Source organism: Oratosquilla oratoria, chromosome 25 (assembly GCF_046742065.1).
Source record: "Oratosquilla oratoria isolate Oo_2021 chromosome 25, ASM4674206v1, whole genome shotgun sequence".
NCBI classification, from domain to species: Eukaryota; Metazoa; Arthropoda; class Malacostraca; order Stomatopoda; family Squillidae; genus Oratosquilla; species Oratosquilla oratoria.
This window is the reverse complement of record NC_134801.1, coordinates 18763226-18770842: the sequence shown is the minus strand read 5'-3', so window position 1 is coordinate 18770842 and position 7617 is coordinate 18763226.

Here is a 7617-nt window from a genome sequence, read left to right as displayed (position 1 = left end):
CTGGCTTTCTAGTGTTTAGACACATCAGTCACATCTTTGACTGCCTTCTCGTGGACTGAATCTTAAATTCCAGCATTAGTCACTAATTTCATCAATTTCTTTGATGTGAGATGCCCAAACTGCCTACACAGCTTTAACTATCTTCTTAACATTAGTGTCCACAGTTGCCAATGCAATAGCTCCTAATATAAGGTCTAGTTATAAAGTGATGGAAGGCAAGTAATGTCCTGATGATACAGATTGAAAATAGATTATTGTCCCCTTATTTCTGACCTGATCACACTCAAAATTGAGTGACATTTTTAATTTCTTCATGGAATCATTGCTTAGTAAAAAAGGCATTGGCAATTCACCACATCAGAGACTACGGTAACACACATGCTACCTATGAATCACGGCAGTGTAACATGTTAGATCGAACGAGCTGTAACATAATCTATACTTCATTGCTTTTCCCTCTGTTCCCACCCAAACTCCTCGTCCCACACAGTCTTTGCACACTAAAATTTCCTCCTTCAAACACATCCATTCTTCTTCTATTCTCATTTCTTCTTTCTCTACATTCAATACCATCTCCTTCCTTCTCTTCTTTCTCCACTTTATATCCCCCTCCACCCCCCTTCCACCAAGTTATCAAATATTTCACTGCTTTCTTCCCTAAACACATTCAACATCTAACACTCTTCTAAGGCTCCTTTTGGACACCACTACATAATCCAATAATGCCCTCTGAAATATCCTTTCATCAACCACCCTGGGCTATGGAGACTAATGTATACATTTCTTCTTTAAGACTCTTTTTGCAATCAGCATTTCCCTTTCACTACACATCTCCGATATTTTCTCTCCATTTTCGTTTATTCCTGGTACACCATACTTCCATCTTACTCCATTCATCAATTTATCTCCTCCAAGCATTTAGATCCCCAATCACCACTACATTCATATTTTCCCCAAAACCTTCCACTCATTTGAATAATTCTAGAACAATTATTTCACTTTTCTGAATACCAGGATTATTTGCACTCCAAACCGTCCCCTTCTAATCTCATTTTCACTCACGTCATCCCTGATGATATTTCATTCCAGTCAACATTTACAAACCCTTTCCTTCCTCACCCTCTCACCACTCCCATCACCCTTCCTACCACACCCCCACACTCAAACTCAACTCTTCAGTAACCTAATTTCATGTTCACCTACATCATCCTTAAGAACACTTCCTCCCATTCAGCCACACATCTCATTACTCAACAAGAAGCTCACCTTTTTCCTCTAATCCTCTTATCACTCCTTATACACTGCCTACCACACTCCCAGACTCAAACTCACTTTTCCCTTTGAGTGTGGTCTCATTACACGCACACCCATCCTTCTCACAACCATCCAATCAATCAGTTGCTCCTGGTCTCTCTTGCAGCCTTCAGGTAACCAGCCACAACTTCTGGATGGGACTGTAAGTCAATCAGGGAATATATATGCTATGTTGGTTTCACGGAATCATTAGTGCGGGGCACTGTAGTACAACGTGTCCTGTGCCCTTTGTATAGTGATTGTATCTGGGACATTGAATTTGTAGTCAGGCCTATACTGTGTTGGTAATGATTTATTATTGGATGTTATCCTGAGCGTAGGCACAGTGTGGTATTTAATCTGGTGTGGATTTTTTCTAACCCGTCTTGAAGAACTTGTTTAGTGATTTGAGTGTGCTTTGAAGTGGATATTGTGTGGTATAGGTGGTAAGTTATTAAAGATGTTTGAGTAGTATACTACCGGTGTACTTTTTTCTGTTGGTGGTGCTTGTGAAATGTAATGTGAAGTATGTACGGTGTTTAGGTTTCTAATGTAGAATTGTGATCGTATCATTTTCATGTGGTGTTTTATGGGGAGGATTTTGATTTCTGTATGTAGGTGTCCAATTTCCAATTATGGCGCATACAACTTTCAGTGCTCCACCCACTAAGGTTTGTAAATAATTTGTCATCTTGCTGATTGTTGGAAACCATGCTGTGGTTCAAGGGTGGCTATTGTGAAATGCTTGTAGATGGTTATTAGGTTCTTTCTGTTGTCCAACTTCAGTGTTTGCGACGCATAGGTTTATTTTGTTATTGATTTTTGCTGTCCCATATCCCATATCCCAAATGAGACATCTGGAATTTTAGACTTCTTTTCCAAAGAAAGGATTTGGATATTTTAGTATATGTATGTATACATATATATATATATATATATATATATATATATATATATATATATATATATATATATATATATATATATTGTTACGGGCTGCTGGTATGTGAAGAGACGTTACGTATAACGTCTAAGTGCTTAAGAACCAGCGCACTTCTAGAAGCCACTGTAGGACTGAACTATCTGGTCAGGGCCTAGATAATTCGTAAGACTAGAAGTAAAGGTAACAAAGAAGATTCCAGGAAAGGAATATTAAACTAGCGATAAAACTAGTAAACGAAATTATTAATGGAAAATATTTACAGGCAATCAACACAAAAGAGAATGGGCAGTAGGGTCAATGGGACCGTTACACGATTATGGAAATTATCGTTCAAATAAGAAACACAAGATAAGTATGCAATATGGTACTATCTAAGTACAAAGAGATCAGGAACATGCATCAGAATAAGTAATAAGTACAAATATAAGTAAAGTAATGCAATGTATATCAGACACGTAATGTAGGCAAAAAGGGTGATCACTTCACACCAATCGTCTCATGAATCTAAACCTTCTAGTTTTTATCAAGAGATCAAAATGTGGGAATATGACAAGGAGTCAGCGAGTTCCACCGCTTATATACCATTGGACCGGAAGCCGGATACTTCCGGTTAAGGGTGCGGGTGAGGAGGAGGGTAAGTTAACACGTCAACATGGGTAGTTTTAGGACCCTCGACTCGCTTGAACAATCTATTTATTTAGTAACTGTCAAATCTGTGCGCTCCGAACTATTCAGGATTTCGCTTGTCTGTTTGTTCTACAAGAGTGCGCACCTCTCTCCGCACGTAGACAAGATTACATATAATGGACGGGCGTTACTGCTTAACATTGTTACAATACATACATAGACAAGAAATATGAACATAGTTATGTAATACAAAGGAACACAATTCTATAACATAATTACACATATGACGTAATATCTAATATTACGTTACACCTCCACCGTTTGGGAAAGCTTTTCACTTTCTGTTGAAAAGCTACGTTCTAGAAGTACGGAGTAGTTCTTCTGCGCAGGGGACAGCTTCTTGCTGTAGTAGGTGATAGCGTGAAGAACTTCATTGTATTCTTGCAAAAGGGCGGCACCGATACAGGTGTCGTTGGCGTCGACTTGCAGAAGAAAGGGTCGTTGGAAGTCGGGTGCCCTTAGAACTGATGCGTTAGTGAGAAGAGACTTCAGGTTTTTGAAGGCCGTCTCACAGGTAGGCGTCCACACGAAGTCGTGGTCTTTTCTCAACAGGTCAGTGAATGGTTCTGCTACATCTTGTTTCTCAGATAAGTGAAGATTTTGTAGTATCTGGGAGTTTTCCAAGGGAATCTCAGGAGGATTAGGCAGGTTATCAGGAGGCTCTTCCGATTTTATTGTGGTAGAGCTGCAAATTGGAATTGGATCTCTGGAATGATAAGGTTTTAAGGTATTTATGTGACAGAGACGGGAACTCTTTCTTCTGTCTGGAGTTTTGATTATGTAGTTGAGATCACTGGCTCTGGACAAGACTTCATAGGGTCCTTTGTATTTAGCCTGCAATGGATCTCCTGGTATGGGAAGATAAAGTAACACTTGATCTCCTGGAGAGAAAGTTCTAAGTTTAGAATTTTTATCATACCGACCTTTCATTACTCGTTGAGCATTCGTCAAGTTCTCTCTTGCCAACTTCCAAGCTTCTAACAACTTCTCGGTGACCTGGGACACGTATTTCAAAGAAGGAACTGGTGGTTCTTCTTTCATCCATTGTTCATGAAGTATCTTTAGGGGACCACGGACTTCATGACCGAAGACTAATTCTGACGGGCTGAATCCAAGGCTTTCTTGAATTGTTGTTCGGGTGGCGAACAACAAAAAGGGGAGTCCGTCTTCCCAATTTCGAGTGTTCTCAGCACAGAAGATTCTTAACATTGTCTTGAGCGTTTGGTGAAAGCGCTCTAGAGCACCTTGTGATTGAGGATGATAGGCGGAGGAAGTTACATGATTTATACCTAGTGTTACAAGAGTTTCTCTAAACTTGTTGGAAAGAAAATTACTTCCTTGATCACTTTGAATGTTCTTAGGAAATCCTACCATAGTGAAATATTTCAACATTTCTCTGATTATGTTTTGAGCTTTAATATTTTTCAAAGGAATGGCTTCTGGAAAACGAGTGCTCATACACATGATTGTGAGAATGTACTGATTTCCTTTACTTGAAGGAGGTAAAGGTCCTACACAATCAATAAGAACTTTTTTAAATGGCTCTTCCATTACAGGAATGGGATGGAGTGGAGCTTCTACAATTTTCTGGTTGGGCTTACCTACAAGTTGACATGTATGACATGTTTTACAATATTGGGCAACATCTTTGACAACCGTGGGCCAATGGAAATGTTGGGTTATGTTGAACAAGGTCTTTCTTACCCCTAAGTGACCTGCTAAGGGAGTATCATGAGCCAATCTTAGAACATTATTCCTGAAACCAAGAGGGAGGACTATTTGATTCCTTACTTGCCATGGCTGGTCAGCGGTTGCGGTGGATGCTCTCCATTTTCGCATTAGGACTCCGTTTTCTATATAGAAACCTCGTGACATATTTTCAACTTCTTCTGGAGAAGAAACAATCTCGTACAAATTTTTAAGAGAAGGATCTGACTTCTGTTCTTTGATTAATTCTGCTCTAGATAGAGAAACTGGTGAAGAAGAAGATGGGTCAGTTTGGGAGAATAGGGATTCTAAATTATAGGTCTCCTCTTCAGATTTCTTGTACTGAGATCTGGTTACAGCACAAGCGGGAAACAACTGTAAGTTATCTGAAGGTTCTACCGAGGTCTTAGGGTTATTTGTTATTAAGGGAGAAATGACTTTGCTTCCAGCGATGTCATTGGCCAACAATAAGGATATTCCTACTATGGGAAGAGAGTCTACTACTGCTACTTTAACCATTCCGGTTGTTAAATCAGACCGCAAGAAAACATTATGTAATGGACATTTTATAATTCCTCCAACTCCTTCTATCAATATATCATAACCTGTATATGACTCACCCAGATTCTGCAAGACAGAATTTAAAATCAGACTTTGCTTTGCTCCTGTGTCTCGGAGTATGGAAATAGGATATTGTTGTGAACTACTACTATGAGATATAGTTCCTGAAGATACAAATGGTTTGAAACAAGGATCATGATCTGATGAGGGGGGTTCTACATTACTTGACAATACCGGCTTCTTTGGTAGTTTATCCTGAATAGAGGATTTTGAATCATCTGATTTTATATTACTTACAAGAGTTGGTGTCTTATTGGAGAATGAGGGTGTCAGTCTCTTTCTGCAATTAGAAATGTGATGGCCAACCTGTTTACAATATGAACAAGTTACAGGGGGATTAGTCTTAAACCTTTCCATTCTTTGCCAAGGTTGGTTTGGAGGATATTGATTGAAATCAGACCTGTAACTGAAATGTGATGGGCTAGACTGATTTTCAAAGCGTTTCTTTGGGGCCCAAGGATCAGAGTATTTTGTTGAATCTGGAATATATGACTTTGACTTTTGGGATTCCATTTGTCTTGACTTAGGTTTATGATTTAGTGTGAACTCATCAGCCAATACAGCAGCTTTAGTTAAAGTTTCGGGAACATGATCATCTATAAAAATCCTAAGATCTGTCTCTAAGGTATTCTTAAACTGCTCCAATAAAATCAACTGTTTAAGTCTATCTAAGGTGTCCGTTTCACTAGCCAAACACCACCTATTGAATAACCTCTCTTGTTGAGCCGCATATTCTACGTATGTTAACTGAGGTGTCTTCCTATAATTACGGAATTTCTGTCTATAGGCCTCTGGTATTAGTTCATAAGCTTTTAAAATACAAGCTTTCATATTATCATACTTGCTTTCTGCTTCTGAAAGAGAAGTATAAATTTGCTGAGCCTTACCCTTAAATTGTGTTTGAATGATTAATGGCCAATTTTCTTTAGGGATTTGTAACTGTTGCGCCAATTTTTCCCACTGAAGAAAGAAAATTTCTGGCTCTCCTTCTGAAAATTTGGGTAGAAGTTTTACATACTTGGAAATATCTATATGACCTTCCTGAACTACGGGTTGTCTATCAACAATCCTAGCTTCTACTTCTGTCTTCTTTAATTCTAACTCTACTTGTTTCACTTTAGCTTCCTCTTCTCTAGCTTTAAATTCTGCCAATTTGATTTTAGTTTCCTCTTCTCTAGCTTTAAATTCTGCCTCAATTTGCATTTGTTTCAGTTTAGTTTCCTCCTCTTTAGCTACTTGTTTCACCTTAGCTTCCTCTTCTCTAGCTCTAAATTCTGCCTCAATTTGCATTTGTTTCAGTTTAGTTTCCTCCTCTTTAGCTACTTGTTTCACCTTAGCTTCCTCTTCTCTAGCTCTAAATTCTGCCTCAATTTGCATTTGTTTCAGTTTAGTTTCCTCCTCTTTAGCTTTAAGTTCTGCCTCAATTTTCATTTGTTTCAGTTTAGCTTCCTCCTCAATTTCTACTCTCCTGACCTTTAATTCAATCTCCTTAATCTTAAGTTCGGTTAGTCGTGCCTCTATTTCTAACCTATTTGAAGGAATTTGTATAGCTGTAATCTCTTCTGGAGATAAGATCTCATCTTCGATCAGATTTTCAACGAGTTCCTGAAGTATTTTTTTCTTTCGCAAACTTGTATCAATGTCTACTCCAAAGTGCTTGCCTATTTCTATCAAAGTGTCTTTAGTTTGTTTCTTTAAGAAACTTACCTTGGGATTTTGAACGAATTCTTGAATTATATCATCCATCTCTATAAGAATGTGTTAAATACCTTATAAAATATCCTGGCAAGGTCGCCACTTTGTTACGGGCTGCTGGTATGTGAAGAGACGTTACGTATAACGTCTAAGTGCTTAAGAACCAGCGCACTTCTAGAAGCCACTGTAGGACTGAACTATCTGGTCAGGGCCTAGATAATTCGTAAGACTAGAAGTAAAGGTAACAAAGAAGATTCCAGGAAAGGAATATTAAACTAGCGATAAAACTAGTAAACGAAATTATTAATGGAAAATATTTACAGGCAATCAACACAAAAGAGAATGGGCAGTAGGGTCAATGGGACCGTTACACGATTATGGAAATTATCGTTCAAATAAGAAACACAAGATAAGTATGCAATATGGTACTATCTAAGTACAAAGAGATCAGGAACATGCATCAGAATAAGTAATAAGTACAAATATAAGTAAAGTAATGCAATGTATATCAGACACGTAATGTAGGCAAAAAGGGTGATCACTTCACACCAATCGTCTCATGAATCTAAACCTTCTAGTTTTTATCAAGAGATCAAAATGTGGGAATATGACAAGGAGTCAGCGAGTTCCACCGCTTATATACCATTGGACCGGAAGCCGGATACTTCCGG